Below are 23,834 nucleotides of genomic sequence, written 5' to 3'. Positions count from 1 at the left end.
TTTCTGCAGAGCAACTAAGCCCATGTGCCAGTTACTAAGCCCATGCACTCTGGAGCCTGTGCCCCACAACTAGAAAGTCCAGTGAGCCTCAATGAAAGATCCTGTGTAACACAATGAAGACTTGAACCAGCAAATAAAAAAATATTACAAAATAATAATGCCAGTAGACCGAACTGGAACAGAAAACCTATAAACAAAGTGAGACAGCTCTAGAGACAAGCTACTCTCCTGCTCTCTCTGAAAACATGGGACATCTCTTCTCCATTTACATCTTAATCTCCAAACACATCTAATTGTCTTTCTCAGCTTTCTCTGGATCATCTGTTATTGTTGATCCTATTTCTACTGCAAATTAGCATATTCTTCCTGTGTTTTTAATTCAATTAGCTCTAACTTCAAGCTGTTTCATACACTAATACAAGGGCCACAGCATAGTAGGCAATCATATGACTAATGTACCTTGTTCCATGACCTCTCAACTGTTACCTAGAATTCATAATCATCTATGTTTTAAGGAAACTTTTTTTTTACAGAAAGAAGTATCATCCAATGGGAGTCATTAGACCAAGTTCATTTTGACACCTATGAACTAAAACTAACTGGTATTGTCCATTATCAATTCTTTACTAATAAGTATCACTAGTAATGGGCTTCCCTAGTGGCTCAGTTGGTAAAGAATCTGCTTGCAATGCAGGAGACCCAGGTTCGATCCCTGGGTAGGGATGATCCCCTTGAGAAGGAAGTGGCAACCCATTCCAGTATTCTTGCCTGGAGAATTTCATGAACAGAAGATCCTGGCAGGCTACAGTCCAAGGGATCCCAAAGGATTGGACTTGACTCAGCAACTAACTTTCACTTTCATTTTCATTGTTAGTAAGGCCTGAAACAAGATCACTATCAGTTTGTTTGTAATGTAAAAACTTAATGAGCCAGTCACTCAGAAATATTAACACATAGTAGAGAAAATTTAGCTCAGTTTGGGTTCAGTATATGTCCTGTGTGTGTTTAGTCACTCAGTTGTGTCAGACTCTTGCAACCCCATGGACTGTAGTCCTCCAGGCTCCTACAAGGGATTTTTCAGACAAGAATATTGAGTGGGCTGCCACTTCCTCTTCCAGGGAAACTTCCCCATCGAGAGATCAAATCCATGTATCCTGTGTCTCCTGCACTGGCAGGCGTGTTCTTTACCACTGAGTCACCTGGGAAGCCCAAGTGGACCGTAGCCTGCCAGATTCCTCCGTCCATGGGATTCTCCAGACAAAAATACTGGAGCGGGGTGCCATTTCCTTCTCCAGGGCATCCTCTCCACTCAGGGACTGAACCCGAGTCTCTTACGTCTCCTGCATTGGCAAGCTCAGTATAGCTGTTTCAAATTAAAATCCAATCGTAGTCACTTAAATTGTAATATCTGAATTCTGTGGACTTACCCTAATTGTAAAAAGTCAGCATTTCTACTCTCCTCCAGTTTTACTTTCCTAAGTCTAACATATTCTTTAATAAATTCCAGAAAATCCCACAGGGCATCTCAAAAGTGTTCATGTAATACCTGTATTCCTACAGAAATTTCTACCTACATGTATTTCTCCTCAGCAGCTGCCTTACTGATATTTGTTTCCCTCAAATCTCTCCAGAGAGGGAGGTCACCTCTGATCTGCTTCTTGAGCATGTTGGGAAGTCACCTTGCCTGAGATGTTTCTCTCTGGTGTATCATAGAGTTGCAGAACACACCATGTGCCCCAACTATGCTGTGTTCCTTAACTATTTACATTTCATACACGTTTATTGAATCTGTACTGAGCTCTGGACATGGTGAAGCACTTGGGATATAGCAGTAAACAAGACACTTATGATACTTGCCTTGAGGAGTTTATAATCTAGAGGAAAAGAAATTTTAAATTCCTGTTATGCTCATGTTCAGTGGAATGGCTATTGCAAAATATAAATAAATGACAAATGTTAGCAAGAATGTGTAGAAATTGCAACTTTTGTACAGTTGGTAGGAATGCAAAATGCAGTGCAGCTACTATAAAAGTAATTATGGAGGTTCCTAAAAAAATTAAATGCAGAATTACTATATGATCCAAAAAATTCACTTCTAAATATATACTTTAAAGAATTAAGGTAGAGTCTCTAAGAGATATTTGACCAGTCCTACTTATAGCAGCATTATACGCAATAATCAAAAAGTAAAAGCAATACAAGTGTTCATCAATACGTTAACTGATAAACAAAATGTGGTATATACATACAATGGAATGTTATTTGACATTAAAAAGGAAGGAAATTCTGACATATATTACATCATAAAGGAACTTTGATGACATTATGCTAAGTGAAATAAGCCAGTCACAAAAAATCAAATATTGTATGATTCCACTTGTATGAGATATCTACAAGTAGTCAAATTCATAAGGACAGAATATATAGAAGGGTGGTTGCCGGAGACTGAGAAGAGAAGTGAATGAGGAGTTGTATAATGGGTTTAGAGTTTCAGTTTTGCAGAATGAAAATAATTATGGAGATTTCACAATCACTTGAATGTAAATTCACACCTCTCAACTGTATACTTAAAAATGGATAATATGGCTAATTTTATGTTATGTATATTTTACTACAATTAATATATATTTTTTTAAGTTCTCTGTTGTATTTCAGGAGCCTTAAAGAGTTCCTTATTGTGATAAGGACAATATTATACAACCCCAACTGTAGCTTACACATGACCATCTGCCACATATGTCTCCAATCTCTAAAAAGCCATCTCTAAAGCTGCTTTTATCTGAAATCCTTTTAGAGAATTCAATCACTAAATCTGATAGTAAAACAGATACTATATCAATAACACCATAGGTAATCTCCTTTTCCTCTTTGCTTTGAATACCACAAGAACCTCCCTTCTTTCAACTCCTTACCGAATTTCTGCTTTTGGGCCAGTCTTGCAAATGGATACCAGATAAGTCAGAAGGAAGGAAGAGTGTTGACAGCCTTGCATGCCTGACTGCCTTCATCTGAATTGAGCCAAATGTGTTATACCATAAATGGCCCATTCTCTTCCTTCCGCTTTGGCAAAACTCATCAATACAGAATTTCACATGAACAAGTGGGCTGAATCTAAAAAGCCATTGTTCTTATATTATATTCAGATCTTGAATAAATGTAATATGTCAATCAAAATTAAAATTTAAAATGCATGGGGATCACCCACAGAGATGTTATGGGGAGGGAGGTGGGAGGGGGTTTCATGTTTGGGAACACATGTAAGAATTAAAGATTTTAAAATTTAATTAAAAAAATAAAAAAAAATAAAAAATAAAATAAAATAAAATAAAAGAAAAAAAAAATAAAATAAAATAAAATGCAATTAATTCATGACAGCACCAGAGCATAATAAAGCCAGTATTTATTAAGAATTTACAATGAGTTGAGCACTATCCTAAATGGTTTAAATATATTTACTCCCTTAATCTTCACAACAATCGAATGAACTGATACTGTGGTCTGCATTGTGAAATTGAGTAAAGAGATACATTACAAATCTTGCCCAATACTGCACATACATCAGTTCACTTCAGTTCAATTCAGTCGCTCAGTTGTGTCCGACTCTTTGCGACCCCATGAATCGCAGCACACCAGGCCTCCCTGTCCATCACCAACTCCCGGAGTTCACTCAGACTCACATCCATCGAGTCAGTGATGCCATCCAGCCATCTCATCCTCTGTCGTCCCCTTCTCCTCCTGCCCCCAATCCCTCCCAGCATCAGAGTCTTTTCCAATGAGTCAACTCTTCACATGAGGTGGCCAAAGTACTGGAGTTTCAGCTTTAGCATCACTCCTTCCAAAGAACACCCAGGGTTGATCTCCTTTAGGATGGACTGGTTGGATCTCCTTGCAGTCCAAGGGACTCTCAAGAGTCTTCTCCAACACCACAGTTCAAAAGCATCAATTCTTCAGCACTCAGCTTTCTTCACAGTCCAGCTCTCACATCCATACATGACCACAGGAAAAACCATAGCCTTGACTAGACGAACCTTTGTTGGCAAAGTAATGTCTCTGCTTTTGAATATGCTATCTAGGTTGGTCATAACTTTTCTTGCAAGGAGTAAATATCTTTTAATTTCATTGCTGCAATCACCATCTGCAGTGATTTTGGAGCCCCCCAAAATAAAGTCTGACACTGTTTCTAGTGTTTCCCCATCTATTTGCCATGAAGTGATGGGACCAGATGCCATGATCTTGGTTCTCTGAATGTTGAACTTTAAGCTAAAGTTTTCACTCTCATGTATATGCAGTGCACATACATGGTGGACTGCAATTTTCACTTCAGCAAATCTTTCCAAGAATAAGCAATCTTAATCATTACTCACTACTGGTGAATGCAGAAAGTCCACAGAGGCAAAATGATTTCTTAAGATTATACAATCACATAATAGAAAAGCCAGTTATTTTATTCCCAGTCCAATGATTTTCTTTACTTTTTCATATCAAACTGACCAAAGTAACAATTTTTTAATCTCTTGATTAAAAAGGAAAAGCAGTCCTATTTACTAGGATATGAGAGTTTTCCCTGCTTGTCACAGTATGGAAGGTTAGAATTTTAAGAATGGAGCTTAGCAATAAGACATTCCATTCCTTTGTCATATTATTCTATTCCTTTTTATGTTGGTAGAGTTATCTCAAATTATAATACTTATTTATTAGTTTTACCATAGTTAAATTAACAGTTTATAATTCAAAGCAAGCATCATGCATCTTTCATTTGTCTGTAAATATCATGACTATTTAGACAAAGATTTTAAGTACTAAAGTTAAAGCACAGCTAAAGTATAATTACAATTTTAATATTTTCAATTAAAACAAATTTCTCTTAATATCATGCATTAACTCTCTTCCTGCCTGTTAAATGGAGAATGCCATAATATATTTCTTATGTGGACCTGAGACTTGATTGGTCGTGATATTGTTTGCTCAGCCGCTCAGTCATGTCGAACTCTTTGCGACCCCCTGGACTGTAGCCAACCAGATGCCTCTGTCCATGGAATTTTTCAGGCAAGAGTACTGAAGTGAGTTTACCAATTCCAATTCCAGGGGATCTTCCTGACCCAGAGATCAAACTTGTGTCTCTTGCATCTCCTTGCCTTAGCAGGCAGATTCTTTACACTGTGCCACCTGGGAAGCTCAGGTGTGGTATTACTGACCTTTTAACTTTCCTTCCTTTTTTGTATGAGATGACATTTTTGGGTTGTTCTTTAGATTAGTAGCTACGAGGTCTGGTCACCTGTTGTGAAGAACTGACTCATTGGAAAAGACCCTGATGCTTAGAAAGATTGAAGGTGGGAAGAGAAGGGGACGACAGAGGATGAGATGGTTGGATGGCATCACTGACTCAATGAACATGAGTTTGAGCAAGCTCTGGGAGTTGGTGATGGACAGGGAAGCCTGGTGTGCTTCAGTCCATAGGGTCACAAAGAGGTGGACATGACTGAACGACTGAACAGAACTGAGGTTAAGTTTTGGAGAACAGGTTTACATAGACGTTTTTCTAGAATAACAGTAGTTGGGGGAAAATGACAGTATATTATTCATTTATCACTGTCATTTGGCTGGCACACCACCTTGTTAGTTTGGCACCTTTCCTTCTTTTAGGAATTAAGAAAGTATTTGATCTTATCAAACACATGAAGTATCATCAAAATGAGTGTAAGTCATATTTCACTAAGCAAGTGCTATCACTTCTGTATGGAAAACAATTGTGGTTGTTGTTTACTGTATGTAATCACACAAAACAAACAAAACAAATGAAAACCTTGATAAAGACCTGGCTTTTATTTCCAAGTAAATAACTACCTTAAGTCACTTATAGTCAACCAAAACAAAATCAGAACTCTGCTATTTGAAATCAGGTAACACTTGTGTTCACATGTAGCATTCCAATTTAATCAATAGCCAACAATCTATTCTGAAATAATTGCAACCATTAGAGTTGTCAAAGCATTCTTATTTTCTCTCAAATCAATCCATTTATTAACAGAGCAAAAGAAGAGAAAAAAAAATTAAAGACTACTTCAAGCTTTTTCCCCCACTATTATTCTCAAAGAATAGTACAAAGGTGAGGCAATGTAAGTTGGTCATAAAATATTTCAACAAGGAAAAATGTCAGGGCATGAAGAAGATCATTTCTGTTGGCGCTAAAGAGAATAATAGAAAGCTGTGTTCTCTCAGGGCTGGGGCCAAGGCTCCAATTCTATTGCTGTTGGAGAAAATGCTGCAGGTGCAAGAGTCAAACTGGTTTCTATTATAAAAGCAGTAGATTATTCTGTGATTAGTGTCTGAAACTGCTAAGCTTTACCTCCTCTTCTGTTTAGCAGTATTCTCATATAACCTAGAATCTGATAACTCTTTCCGTATCTACCAGGATCTGTGATGTTCTCTAATATTTTACATAAATGTATACATACAAGTGAGACACAGGTTGAGCAACCTGAGGTAAAAAACTGATTCCATTTTAAGATAACAAACCTGAAGTTTGCAATTCCTATCAATTTGTTGCTCTCAGACTTTGAAGGTGATACAATTAAACCCAATCAGAAGAATAGACAATTTTTGAGTTTTTCTCTAGTGATGGTGACAGTTTAGTATCTTCCTATCAACTTGCTCTCACCCTTCTCTTTGAATACAAGACCAGATGTACATTTTCAGGGTTCTTTGCACTGCTTGGAAATTTCATCATGGCCACTGAACAAGTTGAAGTCAAGTAGTAGAAGGAAAAAAAATCTCATGATTCTGGATTGACAGATGTTCCAATTAACACACCTTGTCAGTTTCAGTCCCTGGTTCATGAGGGGGATCACTCACTAATATTGATATTAAAGAGTTCAAAAATAATAGGGTAGTGTTCATGGGAAATAATAAAGATAATAACAATAACCTGCCAGAATCATCTAAAGAGAAATAGCATTGATATAGATTCCAGAAATGCTGAAGTGGGACCATGGCTGAGACTAGAGCAGGGCATACTCAAAACAGAATCATTAAGTAGAGAAACGTATCTTATGGATTGCAATATGTAAACTTTTTTATTATGCACACACTCTGAGGCCTCAATCAATATTGCTGGAAGATGATGATGATTATTATAATTCACAATTGATCAATGTTTCAGTGTTGAAGAAGAATTCTAACTAATTTTTTACCAAAGAAATAATATGTATCTTCTATATGTTTTTCCAAAACAAGAAATTTTGAGAAAATAAATATACTAAGAAATTAAATATAATAAAGAAAAAATATTCAGGCCTATTTTAATGAATCATCAATAATGAATTTTGAATGATAGAGTTATATTTTATTTTTTACATAGAAGACAGGATACACAATTGTGGGGCTTTGTTTTGCCTATCCCTTAGATCACACTTCAGTGGTTAGATCCATCTGGACCCTGACCTGATACTTAGTACATCAAAAGTATACAGCAAGGAAAGATTTGTAGACAGAGTGAGGAAATGTCTTTTCTGTACATCAACTTCTTTATCTCTGTAGCAAGAGCATTATATCTTAATTCGGATAAGTACTTTGAACATTCAATTAGATAGTAAATGTAAATTACTGGGAATAATTAAAATCAAAACTTGATAAACGACAGCTACTATTATCATAGTAATTTTTAGACATGTTAGCAATAAAAAGAGGGTTTCCCAGGTGGCGGTAGCAGTAAAGAACTTGCTTGCCAATGCAGGAGACATAAAAGAGAAAAGATTTTCAGGTTGGGAAAATCCCTGGATTGGGAAGATCCCCTGGAGAAGGGCATGGCAACCCTCTCCAATATTCTTGCCTCAAGAATCCTGTGGACAGAGGAGCCTAGTGGGCTATGGCCCATAGTGTTTCAAAGACTTGGACACAACTGGAGCAACTAAGCATGAGAAATAAAAAGAATGGGTACCAAAGATGAGCTTTACTGATTCAGATTCTCAAAGCTTTCTCCTGCTCATTTTCTTCTAGGTTATTTTAGACTGAAGTAACATTGCAGGTGAAGATGCAATGCTGAACTCAACTAGGATCATCCCTACCTTCTTAAAAACTTTAGGTGCAAACTGGAATGAGTAGACATTTGTTGGAATTTTCTTTCTACAGAATATATTAATTAAAAAGATAAGTGAAAGCAAGAGTAAATTTATTTCTTCCCAGTGTAAACTTTCTGGAAGAGCAAGCAGCAGGAGTCTGGAAATGCATGCCTATAATTGTATGCTGTTCTGTCACCCCCTTCTGGAATCAGATGATGCCGTTTTTCATATTCTGAAAGGAGCACCACAAGAGGTCAAGGCAGAAACAACTTCCCCACATAAATCTTTGCTCTTTCATGAAGTTAAACAAAACGAAGTCTGGAGAACAGGCAGATTATCTGTGCATAGTTTATACTCCATGGCAAACAAGTTTTTTGTTTTGTTTTGTTTTAATTACCTCTTCACAAATTGCTGGCTCTCCAACACCCGTGCTGGCTGTCATGTCCTCCCAAAAATGTAAGTATATTCATCACTGCGCAGGGTGTCTGCCAAGTATTCCTTAATAGGCAAGGCTTTTAAAACTATTTAGACTCTCTTACAAGATTTGACTGAAGTACATTTCCAATACCTTGATTTCCTGACTGGCTTGACTTTGTAATGCAATCCAGTATTGTAAGATAATTAATATTTCCACAGCTGTGCTTTGAATAATGAAGGTCTACTCAGATAAGATTTCAAAATAACTCATGTTCTTATTCATCCAGACTAACATATTCAGAACAGAAAATGTAATAAAAGATAACCATGCAATGATTTGTACTTCCTATGGCATTTGAATCTCCCATATCTAAGCCACAGCATTAATAGACTTTCAGGAAAGCTAAACAATTTGCTTGGTGTACTATAAGAGTATCTTGAAAAGATGTAGACTTGATTTTCAAATTTCTTAATTAGGATAACAATTAGGGCAGTTAAAATATTTAAAGTATCAGCTTTTGCTTTTGCTTTTTAGGGTTGTCATGATAAAGTACCAATATTGGTGCTTCCTTCTGATTGAAATTGTTTTCAACTATAGCACCATGACTCACTCACTTTCCTCCTTAAGTTCTTACTTATTATCATTTTCTTAGTAAGACATCCCTTGATTTATATTTGGACACTGCTCCCCAAACACTTTCCTTCTTTAGTAGTCCCCAAGCACTTATTGTCTACTGAATATCTTATATCTTAGTTATTTTTTAAATTGTTCCTCATTATCAACTAAACTTTAAGTTCTATAAGCATAAAGATTTTTGTCCAATATATTTCCAAAATATTCCAAATAACAGATTAATAGGTAGTTAATGTTAGTTTCCTAAATGTCATTACTTGCTATTAAATAACAATAAAGAATAATGTATCTTCTTTATTTTAATCTTCTAACAACTTAATATTATCTGTATGATACTTTTGGAGGTATAAATTCATCTAAGCTTTGTATTTCCAGATTTCTCTAGCAAGCAAAGAACCTCTTACCAACATGGTGCTAAAAATTCCAAGCACACTTATTTCACAGATACTGATTTAAAGTGCCTCTTTAGTAACTTGGAGTGTAGAAGAAGAATGTGACAATAAAGGAAAAATTTGTGAACAGTGATACTGAGACCTAAAACTTAGGTCAGTGAGAAGGTGAATAAAATGAATTTAGTTGCGATAAACTAATTCCAGATTAACGATTCAGGATTAGGCTGTTTGATGTACGATGATGCCAGTCTAACTTATTGAACAAAGTACTGGGGACTTCCCTAGGGACCCAGTGGTTTAGACTCCATGCTACCACTGCAGGGGATGAGGGTTCAGTCCCTGATTGGGGACCTAGGATCCCACATGCATTACAGTACAGCCAAAACATCAAAAATAATATTTGAAACAAACAAAGTAATGGCTTGTGAAATGAAAAGAATGAATATAATATAAACCCAACTCACAGTAATTGTCACATTAAGTGGCTTAGGAGTTCTGTTGATTTGCACAGAAAGTACTGGAAAAATGAGAGGTTGGTCTATGCATAGTGGCTAGTACAGGATACTAGTACTCAGACTATATACTTTATACTTAATAATATGAAGGAGAAAATAACTTTCTTTCATAAAAGTACATATTTAAATGATAAATGTGATTGGATCATAGTTGATATGTGAGTTCAAATTGTAAATGAAATTCCTTAGCTTCAAGGAAAGATGAAAGAAGATAAGAGCCCTGAATTCTTGATTTAGTCCTGTTACTACTAACTGTATGATTAGATTTAAATTTGAAATAATCATACTGACTGTGTGGAGAACAGACTTCTAGACATTTTGGGTATGTGAGTAGAAGCAGGAAAACCATAAAGAAGTCATTATAATAGTCTTGTTAAAAGTGAAATAATCTTGAAGCAAGTGATAGCAGGAAGCAGTTGTCTGTGGAACAAATGGTGATAAGATGTGCTGATGAGTAGGATGTAAAAAAAAAAAAAGAGAATTCAAGGATAAATGCAAGGCATCAAATAATGTGTTAGATGGTAGGGCTCAAGTGGTAAACAGTAGCAAAAATAAAATGGTTCCTATTTAAATAGAATATTGATTTCCAGAGGCTCTTACTGGAATGTATTCCTTGTAGTTAACTCATCACATGGTCTTGTGGTTACAATACAGGAAGTAACTCTTAAAAGAAAGAAAGAAATTAATCAATCAAGCCTCAGTATTGCTGTTTCTAGACTTTCTGGAATTATTTTATTTTCTGAAAATTTATCCTCCTCTTCAAAAAAGACTTTTTAATTATACATATTTCTTTGTTCACATTACTATATGAATTAATTAGGACTAAACAGAGTTTATATTACATAGAGCTTATAAGTATACCATAAATATCCATCATTTCAACTTAAATATTTCTGTTTGTCTCCCTTCCTCATTTTTAATGTGATGCTTATGATCTCTTTTTCCTATAGATAACACGCTAAACCAAACAATTTTAATCTGTATTTTTTGTGTGCTTGGTTCTTTTGTCCAATTCTCAATATATTTCTGATGTTATGTTTAGATAATATTACATATTATTAAATCATATATTATGTATAGACCATCACTCCAATGTTCTCATCTTATGGTCCCAAAGCACTAAATAATTTGATATTTTGCTTGATATTTAACTTGATAATTTAGGTAGTTAATTTTATCTATAAAGAAGATGTTTGTCAAATTTACTCCTCACCCCACCAAAAACAAACAAACAAAGCAATGAAACAAACACAAAAGAGCCCCCTGTTTCTACACCATAAACTGTTTATGGTTAGTTTTTGCTGTGGAAGATCCCGGTTGTCCATTTTCCCTTGTCTCTCCTTTTGTCTCTCATAATAAACTTGAGATTGCAATCTGTGATCTGGGTTTACCATAACATCCTTTCCAAAAATTTTAAAAATTTTCTTTAAAGACATCTCCAGATGGCATTCTTGAAGTCAGGTAGCTTAGGGAAATATACATAATATTATCAAAGTGTGTCAGTCACTCAGTCATGTCTGACTCTTGGTGACCCCATGGACTGTAGCCGGCCAGACTCCTCTGTCCATGGGATTCTCTAGACAAGCACTCTGAAGTGGGTTTCCATGCCCTTATCCAGGAGACCTTTCTGCCCCAAGAATCAAAACCATATCTCTTATGTCTCCTACATTGGCAGGTGTGTTCTTTACCACTAGCACCACCTGGGAAGGCCAACTACTTTTCTAATTATTCTCCAAAGGAGTGAAATCACATGTCTTGTTGTTTAGTCATGACTAATCATGACCAAATCTTTTGCGACCTCACAGACTATAGCCTGCCAGGCTTCTTTCTTTATGGGCTTCTCCAGGAAAGAATACTGGAATGGCTTGTGATTTCCTTCTCCAGGAGATCTTCCTGACCCAAGGGTTCAACCCACATCTCCTGCTTTGGAGATGGATTCTTTACTACTGAACCACCAGGAAGACCTCACATTCCTTAGATCTTAGAATATAATCTATAGAAACTCAAGTTTCATATATAAGCACAATTAGGGCAAAGGTTTACTATATAATAATCTTAAAGCAACATTAAAGAAAAAAGTTCAGAAAAACACTAACAACAATAATTATAGATTGTAGATGGTTATACTCAATTTTCACCATAGAGCACTTTCCACACTATGTTCTTACCTCTCTGACCACTGACTTTCTACCTGTTAACAAAACTTCTTACTTTGCTAATGATAATGGCAACAACTTTCTTTGACCATCCCCTCCTACTATTCAACAACAACAAAAAAAAGAGTAAATTTCTTTGCAGTATTTAAATATTCCTTTTTTAAATTGAAATATGGTTGATTTACAATGTTGTATTAATTTCTGCTGTACAGGAAAGTGATTCAGTTATACATTATTTTTCATATTCTTTTCCATTATGGTTTATTATAGGAAATTGAATATAGTTTCCTGTGCTACACAATAGGACCTCATTTATCTATTCTATATACAATAGCTTACATCTGTTAACCTTAACATTTGTATAGAGAACAGACTTATAGTTGCCAAGGGGGAAGGGTTGAGAGAGGGATGAAGTAGAGCAGGAGGCTGGAGTTAGCAAATACTACTTTTATACAGGTTGTGCACTGTGCTTTTACAAATATCCCTTTACAAGGTTTCTATTCAGTTAATTTGAAAATTCCTCAAAGGAAAATTTCTTTTATTCTTTTTCAGTCATTTACTCTTTCATTCAACAAATATTCATTAACTGTGTCAATTTGTATTTCATTAAAACTATCATGTTATTAATGGTAAATTATACTATATTACTTTATGCACAGATAAGAAAAATAATATACTGTTTAACTGGTCTATGATATACCATCAACAATAAAATGCATCCTAGTTATTCAGATATTTAAAAAGTTTAAAAATGGGCATATCAGTTCAGTTCAGTCGCTCAGTCGTGTCCGACTGTTTGCGACCCCATGAATAGCAGTATGCCAGGTCTCCGTGTCCATCACCAACTCCCAGAGTTCACTCAGACTCATGTCCATCGAGTCGGTGATGCCATCCAGCCATCTCATCCTCTGTTGTCCCGTTCTCCTCCTGCCCTCAATCCCGCCCAGCCTCAGACTCTTTTCCAATGAGTCGGCTCTTAGCATGAGGTGGCCAAAGTACTGGGGTTTCAGCTTTAGCATCATTCCTTCCAAAGAACACCCAGGACTGATCTCCTTTAGAATGGACTGGTTGGATCTCTTTTCAGTCCAAGGGACTCTCAAGGGTCTTCTCCAACACCACACTTCAAAACCATCCATTCATGACCACTGGAAAAACCATAGCCTTGACTAGATGGACCTTTGTTGGCAAAGTAATGTCTCTGCTTCTGAATATGCTATCTAGGTTGGTCATAACTTTTCTTCCAAGGAGTAAGCATCTTTTAATTTCATGACTGCAATCACCATCTGCAGTGATTTGGGAGTCCAAAAATATAAAGTCTGACACTGTTTCCACTGTTTCCCCATCTATTTCCCATGAAGTGATGGGACCAGATGCCATGATCTTCGTTTTCTGAATGTTGAGCTTTAAGCCAACTTTTTCACTCTCCTCTTTCACTTTCATCAAGAGGCTTTTTAGTTCCTCTTCACTTTCTGCCATAAGGGTGGTGTCATCTGCATATCTGATGTTATTGATAAATCTGGTATGTACAAGAGATTGTTTTACATGCCCAATATATATCAGTTAAAAAAAAAAAAAAAACCAGATTAAAGTTCCTAATCTAACAGGAACTATGTTTCATAAAGAAAAAAAAAAAAAAAAAAACTACAATAGAAAGTAGAAATAAATAAGTAAATTGTGTTATATGTTTATGTGCTATGCTGAGCTTAATTGTTCAGTCATGTCCAACTCTTTGCAATTCCATGGAATGTAGCCTGCCAGGCTCCTCGTTCCATGGGGATTCTCCAGGCAAGATTATTGGCATGAGAGAACAAGATGGCAGAGGAGTAGGTAGATGTGGAGTACATCTCCCCCCAAGGATACATTAGGAATACAGCTTAGGACACAGAAATACATGCAGAATACCAGCTGAGAGGACAGGAGTGCCTTACCAGTGGAAAAGATTATGTAGAACCACACAAAACTTGGTAGCATGAAGGAACTAGGGGGAAAACAGGAGTGTTAGTAGGATTGAACCTGCCCTTGGCACGTAGGGAAACTGAAGCAGGGGTCCAATTCCCACATCAGGGCAACTGTCTGAGTCAGAGGAGAAACATTTAAGGCTGAAAGTGAAACAGCTGATCTGTGGTAGCCTAAACGGCCTGAGAATCAGACAGTATTTGTGTAAGCCATAAGTACCCTGGGCAGGAACACTGGGCCCCCTGGAAGGCACAGTGGCTAGGGGCTGGAGTGTAGGGATTGTGGAGCAATCCTAGGGCAAGGGCTGCTGTTGACTGCAGATAGACATACTGAGGGGATGTGAGGGAGGAGATAGTGGTGGGAAATGCCGATGGAGGAAAGTCAGGTAGCCACAGAAGCAAGGTGATACTGCTGAGTCACACATACGGGGTGGGGCCATCACCATGGCCTCTCTTTCCCCACACGCCAACATCAACAGCTGAAAAATAGAGGCTGGCTCATCAAATGCCTGACACATGGAACTACAAAGTAGGAACCCACCCAGGGTGCTCCTTTAAGTGACTGATGCTCTGATCTACAGGGTAAAACCCCAGCAAAGGGGCTCCCCTCTATGTGCCTGATGTGCCAAACAACAGAGAAGGACCCCAGGCAAGGGAGCCCTCTAGCGCCTGAAGGGGCAGAGCTGTGGAGAAAGACTGGCCAAAGAGACTTTCTGATCACCAGGTACAAGAGTCTTGAAAAGAGGCCCTGATAGGGCCATAACTCCTCCAGCAGAGGCAGTCCATCTCCCTGCACACTTGGCACCGCCAAGGGTCCCTGCAAGCCAAGCAGCTGTGGTACCTTCATGCTCAGCTTTCACTGTGGCAGAGCTGCCAAAGGCAAAAAATGTCTTGCTTCTATGCACTCAGGGCCACTTAGGTTGTGTCCGACTCTTTGCAACCCTGTAGATATGCGGCATGTCAGGCTTCTCTGTCAGGGATAGGGGTTCTCCAGGCAAGAATACTGAAGAGTATAGGCCAATACTAGTTGCCATAGTCTTCTAGAGCACTATATTTCCTGCTTCCCTAGCCACTAACCCCACTGAGTACCTGATGCTGCCAGTAACCCAAGCACCTGCACCACCTCCACACCTGGCCCTCACAGGGGCAAACCCAAGTCCTCCAGGGCAGCCTTAGGAGCAAACCCTAGTGGATGACCCACATTTAGAGGCGGAAATAAAATCACAATTGAAACCCAGGGGTAATGTGTCTAGGGAAGAAGACCTAAAACTTTCCCACCAGCTGTACAAGCTGCAGATTAAATCTACATGATCAACTAGGCAGACTCCGTGTCTATGAAATATATAAAAGGCCATTGAGAGCTCCCACAAAAGAAAATGCACTAGTTCTGATAGCTGTGGACATTGGAGACAAGAACACACAGGAGTAGGACCAGATTATAATCTTAGCTGCAGCCACAGCAGGTACAAAGACTAACACAACGTTGGAGGGCACACTAGGGAAGTAAGGTGGACCGTGACTCCCAGCGAGGGAAAGGACTCTGGCAGCAGTGATTCAAGAAAAACAATTATTATTCTTATTTTTTGACTTGTTCTGTAGATTTTTTTGTATTTTTTTTCTTTTTTTTCCACCTTTTGTTGTAGTAGTCAATTTTATTGGCGCTAAGAAATCAAATTAAGCTTTTCAGCTTTTTATTTTTTCTCAGTCACATTTTTTATCATTATAAAATTCTGCCTCTATGCTGGGCTTTTGCAGTTCTGTGGAGTTTTCCTTTGTTTCTCTCTCTCTCTTCTATTTATTTTATTTTTAAACCTATTATTATTTTTCCTACATTTATTCCTTTGTTTGTTTTTCCTACTGTTCTTTTCCCCTTGCAGTTAATCTTTAATGTATTTAAATCTTCTTTAGCTACCTCTATTTAATTTTGCATATCTATTCTTTCTTTCTTTTCTTTCTCTCTTTCCTCTCAACATATTTGTTAATTTGTTAGTTTTATTTTTATTGCTTTATTCCAGAACTGGCACCTTGCTTTAGTTTTGTGTTCTAGTTTGTGCTTTACTTAGTTTCTTTCTTAACTGATATATATAATTTTTCATTTCCTTTGTTTGCTGGGTCAATATATTGTACTTTATTTTTGTTGGACTGCTCTGACTTTGCTCATAGTTGTATATGTATATGTGTATACTACATTGTTTTAATTATTATTTGCCTGACTTTGTAACTGCCATTTGTCTGGGGTTCATTTTTGGTTTCTCATTTTCCAATATTTGTTTTAATCTCACTTAATGCCACAACAAAGCACTTGTGGAATCTTCATTCCTGACTAGAGATCAAGCAACTTTTCTGACCACAATGCTATGAGACTAGACATCCATTACAAGAAAAAAACTGTAAGAAATGCAAACACATGGAGATTAGACAACACATTTTTAAATAAACAACAGGGCACTGAATAAATCAAAAGGGAAATCAAAAAATTATTAGAAACAAATGAAAATGAAAATACAACAACTCAAAACCTATGGATGCAGCAAAAGCAGCTCTAAGATGGAAGTTTATAGCAATACAATCCTACCTCAAGAAACAAGAAAAACATTGAATAGACAATGTAACTTTACACCTAAAACAATTGGAAAAAAAAGAACAAGAAAACCACAAAGTTAGTAGAAGAAAAGAAATTCTAAAGATCTGAGCAGAAATAAATGAAAAAGGAATGAAAAAAATTAAAGATTAATAAAACTAAAAGCTGATTTTTTGATTAAATAAACAAAATTGGCAAACCTTTAGCCAGACTCATCAAGAAAAAAAGAGAGAAGAATCAAATCAACAAAAAATAGAAGTGGAAAAGGAGAAGTTACAAGAAACAATGCAGAAATTCAAAGGATTATAAGAGAATATTATGAACAACTATAAGGCAATAAAATAGATAACCTGGAAGAAATGGGCAGATTCTTAGAAAAGTTCAATCTTCCAAGAATGAAACAGGAAGAAATAGAAATTATGAACAACACAATTATAAGTACTGAAATTGAAACTGTGATCGAAAATCTCCCAAAAAATAAAAGCACAGGACTAGATGGCTTCACAGGAAAATTCTATCAAACATTTAGAGAACAGCTACTGCCTATCTTTCTAAAACTCTTTCAAAAAATTGAAGAGGAAGGAATACTTCCAAACTCATTCTACAAAGCCACTATCACCCTGATACCAAAACCAGACAAAGACAACACAAAAAAAGAAAACTACAGGCCAATATCACTGATGAACATAGATGCAAAAATCCTCAACAAAATTTTAACAAACAGAATTCAGCAACACATCAAAAAGCTCATACACCATGATCAAGTTGGGTTTATTCCAGAGATGCAAGGATTCTTCAATATATGCAAAGCAATGTGTTACACCATATGAACAAATTGAAAGATAAAAACCATATGATAATCTCAATAGATACAATAAAAGCCTTTGACAAAATTCAGCATGCACTTATGATTAAAACTCTTCAAAAAATGGGCATAGAAGGAACTTACCTCAACATAAGTGAGGTGAAATCACTCAGTCGTGTCCAACTATTTGCGACCCCATGAACTGTAACCTACTAGTCTTCTCCATCCATGGAATTCTCCAGGCAAGAATACTGGAGTGGATTGCCATTTCCTTCTCCAGGGGATCTTCCCGACCCAGGGATCGAACCTGGGTCTCCCGAATTGGAGGCAGACGCTTTAACCTCTGAGCCACCAGGGAAGCTACCTCAACATAGAAAAGGCCATATATGACAAGTCTATGGCAAACATTATTCTTAATGGCGAAAATCTGAAAGCATTCTGCCTAATATCAGGAACAAGACAAGGATGCTCACTTTTGCCACTATTACTCAACATAGTTCTGGAAGTCCTAGCTACAGCAATCAGAAGGAAAAGAAATAAAAAGAATCCAGATCAGAAAACAAGTAAAGCTATCACTGTTTGCAGATGACATGATACTTTTTATGGAAAACCCTAAAGATAATTACTCCAGAAAATTACTGGAGCTAATCAGTGAATTGAGTGGATGACAAGAAACTGTGGAAAATTCTTCAAGATATGGGAATACCAGACCATCTGACCTGCCTCCTGAAAAATTTGTGTGAAGGTCAAGAAACAACAGTTAGAACTGGACATGGAACATCAGACTGGTTCAAAATCAGGAAAGGAGTATATCAAGTCTGTATATTGTCACCCTGCTTATTTAACTTATATGCAGAGTACATCATGAGAAAAGCTGGGCTGGAAGAAGCAAAAGCTGGAATCAAGATTGCCGGGAGAAATATCAATCACCTCAGATATGCAAATGGCACCACCCTTATGGAAGAAAGCAAAGAACTAAAGAGCCTTTTGATAAAAGTGAAAGAGGAGAGTGAAAAAGTTGGCTTAAAGCTCAACATTCAGAAAACTAAGATCACGGCATCTGGCCTCATCACTTCATGGAAAATAGATGAAGAAACAGTAACAGACTTTATTTTGGGGGGCTCCAAAATCACTGCAGATGGTAGCTGCAGACATGAACTTAAAAGACGTTTGTTCCTTGGAAGAAAAATTATGACCAACCTAGATACCATTTTAAAAAGCAGAGACATTACTTTGCCAGCAAAGGTCCATCTAGTCAAAGGTATGATTTTTCCAGTAATCATGTATGGATGTGATAGTTGGACTATAAAGAAAGCTGAGCACTGAAGAATTGGTGGTTTTGACCTGTGATGTTGGAGAAGACTTTTGAGACACCTTTGGACAGCTAGGAGATCCAACCAGTCCATCCTAAAGGAAATCATCCTAGAATATTCATTGGAAGGACTGATGCTGAAGCTGAAACTCCAATACTTTGCCACCTTATGTGAAAAACTGACTCATTGGGAAAGACCCTGATGCTGGGAAAGATTGAAGGCAGGAGGAGAAGGGGACAACAGAGGAGGATATTGTTGGATGGCATCATCGACTCAATGGACATGGGTTTGAGTAAACTCTGTGAGTTGGTGATGGACAGAGAGGCCTGGTGTGCTGTAGTCCATGAGCTCACAAACAGTCAAACATGACTGAGTGACTGAACTGAACTGAACTGAATCAGTAAGTTATCAGAGTTGCAGGATACAAAATTAATACACAGAAATTTATTGCATTCCCATTTACTAACAATGAAAAATCAGAAAGAGAAACTAAGGAATCAATCCCATTCATAACAAAAAGAATTAACTATCTAGGAATAAATTTACCTAAGGAGACAAAAGAACTGTACACAGAAAATTATAAGACTCTAATAAAAAAATCAAAGATGACATACATAGCTGAAGTGATGGTCCATGTTCCTGGGTAGGAAGAATCAATATTGTGAAAATAACTATACTACCAAATGCAATCTACATTCAATGCCATCCCTATAAAATTACCAATGGCATTTTTTACAGAACTAGAACCAAAAAAAAAAAAAAAAAAAAAACACAGTTCATATGGAAACACAAAAGACCCTGAATAACCAATGCAGTCTTGAGAAAGAAGAATGGAGCTGGAGGAATCAACCTTCCTGACTTCAGATTATACTATAAGGCTACAGCCATCAAGACAGTATGGTGCTGTCACAAAAACAGAAATATAGACCAATGGAACAAGATTGAAAGCCCAGAAATAAACCCATGCACCTTTGGGTTACCTTATTTTTGACAAAGGAGGCAAGAGTATACAACGGGGCAAAGAAAGCCTCTTCAATAAATGGTTTTGGGAAAACTGGACAGTTACATGGAAAATAATGAAATTAGAATACTTCCTAACTCCATACACAAAGATAAACTCAAAATGGATTAAAGACTTAAATGTTAGACCAGAACCTATAAAACTCTTAGAGGAAATCATAGGCAGAACACTTGATGACATAAATCAAAGCAAGATTCTCTATGACCCACCTCCTAGAGTAATGAAAATAAGAACAAAAGTAAACAAGTGAGACCTGATCAAACTTAAAAGCTTTTGCACATCAAAGAAACTACAAGCAAGGTGAAAAGACAACCCTCATTATGTGAGAAAACAATAGCAAATGAAACAACTAACAAAGGATTAATTTCCAAAACCTACAAGCAGTTCATACAACTCAATGCCAGAAAAAAAACCCAATCAAAAAGTGGAAAAGACCTAAAGAGACATTTCTCCAAAGAAGACCTACAGATGGCTAACAAACACATGAAAAGATGCCCAACATCGCTCATTATTAGAGAAATGCAAATCACAACTACAATGAGATATCCCCTCATACCGGTCAGAATAGCCACCATCAAAAAGTTTGCAAACAATAAATGCTGGAGAGGGTGTGGAGAAAAGGGAACGCTCTTGCACTGTTGGCGGAAATGTAAATTGATGGTGCCACAGTGGAAGATGGTATGGAGATTCCTAGGAATAAAACAACCATACGACCCAGAAATCCCACTAGGAGTATATAAGCCTAGGAGGCATATACCCTGAGGAAACTGAAATTGAAAAAGACACATGTATCCCATTGTTCATGCAGCACTATTTACAATAGGTAGAACATGGGAGCAACCTAGATGTCCATCGACAGATGAATGGATAAAGAAGTTGTGGTACATATACACAATGGAATATTACTCAACCATAGAAGGAATGCATTTGCGTCATTTCTAATGAGGTAGATGAACCTAGAACTATTATACAGAGTGAATTGAGTCAGAAAGAGAAAGATAAATATTGTATTCTAATGCATATATATGGAATCTAGAAAAATGGTACTGAAGAATTTTTTTACAAGGCAACAATGGAGAAACAGACATAGAGAATAGACTTATGGACATGGAGAGAGGGGAGACAGGGTAAGATGTATGGGAAAAGTATCATGGAAACTTATATTACCATATGTAAAATAGACAGCCAATGGGAATTTGCTGTATGGCTCAAGAAACTCAAACAGGGGTCTGTATCAACCTAGAGGGGTGGGATGGGTGGGAGATGGGAGGGAGGTTCGAAAGGGAGGTGATATATGTTTACCGTGGCTGATTTATTTTGAGGTTTGGCAGAAAACAGCAAAATTCTGTAAAGTAATTATCCTTCAATAAAGATAAAAAACAAAAACACTGGAGTGGGTTGCAGTGCCCTTCTCCAGGGGCTCTCCTCAACTCAGGGGTAGAACCCAGGTCTCCCATATTGCAGATGGATTCTTTACCATCTGAGCAACAAGGGAAGCCCAAGAATACTTGAGTGGTTGGCCTATTCTTTCTCCAAGGGAATTTCCCAACCTAGGAATCAAATTGGGGTCTCCTGCATTGCAGCCTGATTCTTTACCAGCTGAGTTACCTGGGAAGCCAGATATTTTTACGTATGCTATTAAAAAATAGAAAAGACAAGTGTGTTAAATATTTAATAGTATTTTTAAATATAGTGGACTCATTCAGATGATGAAATCTAAGCAAAGACTAAAGGAAATGAGTGACTTCTCTATGTGTATATTTTGTGATCTCTCATTCCAACCAAAAAGAAGAGCTAGTCCAAATGTCCTGAGGCAGGAATACTGGAATATTTGAGGAAAAGCAGGGAAGTTAATGCGACTGGCGAAGGATGAGCAAAAGAAAAGCGTAAAGGAAAGAAGTGATAAAGATATGTGGGAGCTGGATCCTATGGAATCTCATTGGCCATCGAAAGGACTTCACATGCTGAGTAAAATGAGAATCTTCTATAGTGTTTGGAATGGAATAACTTGATCTTATTTATGTTCTAACAGGATAATTCTTGCTGCAAATGAAAAAGGAAGGTTATTGTGGCTCAGGTATGAATAGCGGTCAGAAGGAGTCTGACTGTAGATATATTTTGGAAATAAACTCAACAGCGACTCCTAACAAACAGGATGCAGAGCTATGAGAAAAAGAGCAGAGTCAAAGAACATTTCAAACAATCTGGCCTGAGTAACTGAAAAAGTGTAGTTGTCTTCAAGTGAGGTAAAGAAACTTTGGGGAAGCCAGGGGTTCAGTTTTGGACATACTGATTCATGGTGTCTTGCAGATTCCAAATGGAGATATTACGTGGGTAGTTAGATGTATGAGACTAGGATTTAGATAAAGTGGTCAAGGATTGAATATACAAATTTGGCAGTCATTGGAATTCAAATAATTCTTAGCCCTGACCCTGGGAAGTGCGATCCTGAAGGGAGAGTTTATAGACAGAGAAGAAAAAAAGCCTAAGCCTGAGCACTGGATGCCAACATGAAGAGTTCAAGGAAAAACCAGCAAAGACATCCGAGAAGGACTGTCCAATAAAGAGGAAAATCTAAAGTGCAAGTGTCCTGAAGTCAGATTTAACCTCAGTAAGCTAACTAGAGTGAGTATTTAGTAATTGTTAAATGGGTAAGTTGTTTTTTATGCATTGGCTATTTGATGGCTTGGGGACAGCCTGTTCTCTCGCCCAAGCACAGTATCGAATGACGATATCCATCCTTCTTCAATATATTCCTCCATCAATAAAACACAGAGTTCTGGAAGAAGATCCCTAACAAGCCCTTCACAGTCATCAGTTAGGTAGAAGAGGGTGATTTATACATAAATTCATAGAGGATAGAGAAAAGAGAGGAGATGGTGAAACATTCTGTCAAATGGTGATATTTATGGTCAGCTCTGTTAAATTTTTTCTGGGTGACAAGTTGACATCATTGCTCAAAATGATGTCTGGAGATTATAAGTAGATTTAAATTATTTCTTAGTTCCTTTCACACTTGTATCTTAGTAATGAGAACAGAAAGATACTCATCCAGGCAAAATACTATTATAATTGTTTGTGTGTATGTTTTTTTGTTTTTTTCTTCTTCTGGTCATATAAATTCTAGTTCTTGCTATGCCCATAAAGAAGAATTCAGGCAGACTGGGTGAACATTTACCACCCTGATGACAAATGGTGTTTTAAGTATAGCATTTCAATTTTGGTGCTGTAGATAGGACTATAATAAATCAAATATTTACATGCTGTTCATTTTTGACAAAGCCTGTTCAGGAGAGTTACAAAAACACATGTATTTCATGAGAAAAAAAGCCTAGATAAAAATCCCAGTCATATAATTTACTGCAGTTTAGAGTTTACTACTGCTGTTAATGAACATCTTCTAATAGATGGTATATTGAGATAGTATTAGACTGGTGACTAGAAGAGAAGGATTTATGAAATAAGATAAGGAGAGATAAAACTGAGGTTACATGGAGACATATAAGTCAGAGAAAATGAGGAGTAAATAGAAACAGCATTACAAAATGCATCAAGCAACTCATACGGTGAATTGAGTGAATCAAGCCAGCTGACCTGTAACTGTCAGAGTATTCTAGAGATTATTTCAGCAATAGGTCGAAAAAAACCATTCAAAATATATCTTGTATTTTTCTTATAAAATAATAAATTATATGCAAATGTGTGTGTGGGAGTGTGGTGTGTGTGTTTTTATATACATACATATATGATGCAATCTAATTAAAATGATGTCAAGTAACAGGCTAAGATCAAGGCAAATAGGAATGGTCAAACAGGATATGGCAAGCGTGAAGCAGGGCAAAGGCTAATAGAGTTTTGCCAAGAGAACGCATTGGTCATAGCAAACACTCTCTTCCAACAACATAAGAGAAGACTCTACGAAAGGACATCACCAGAAAGTCAACACCAAAATCAGATTGATTATTTTCTTTGCAGCCAAAGATGGAGA

The 23,834-nt window shown here is 37.0% G+C and overlaps 1 non-coding gene across 1 annotated transcript; it reads left to right on the top strand.

Moving 5' to 3' along the window:
* Nucleotides 1–652: 652 nt before the first annotated feature.
* On the top strand, nt 653–724 carry TRNAC-GCA (transfer RNA cysteine (anticodon GCA)). The gene has a single exon. It is a non-coding gene; the product is annotated as a tRNA-Cys (tRNA).
* Nucleotides 725–23,834: the final 23,110 nt, after the last annotated feature.

The sequence above is a fragment of the Capricornis sumatraensis genome, chromosome 7 (genome assembly GCF_032405125.1).
Source record: "Capricornis sumatraensis isolate serow.1 chromosome 7, serow.2, whole genome shotgun sequence".
Lineage (NCBI taxonomy): Eukaryota > Metazoa > Chordata > Mammalia > Artiodactyla > Bovidae > Capricornis > Capricornis sumatraensis.
Note: the sequence above shows the minus strand (reverse complement) of the source record. Positions and strands in the feature narration are given on the sequence as shown.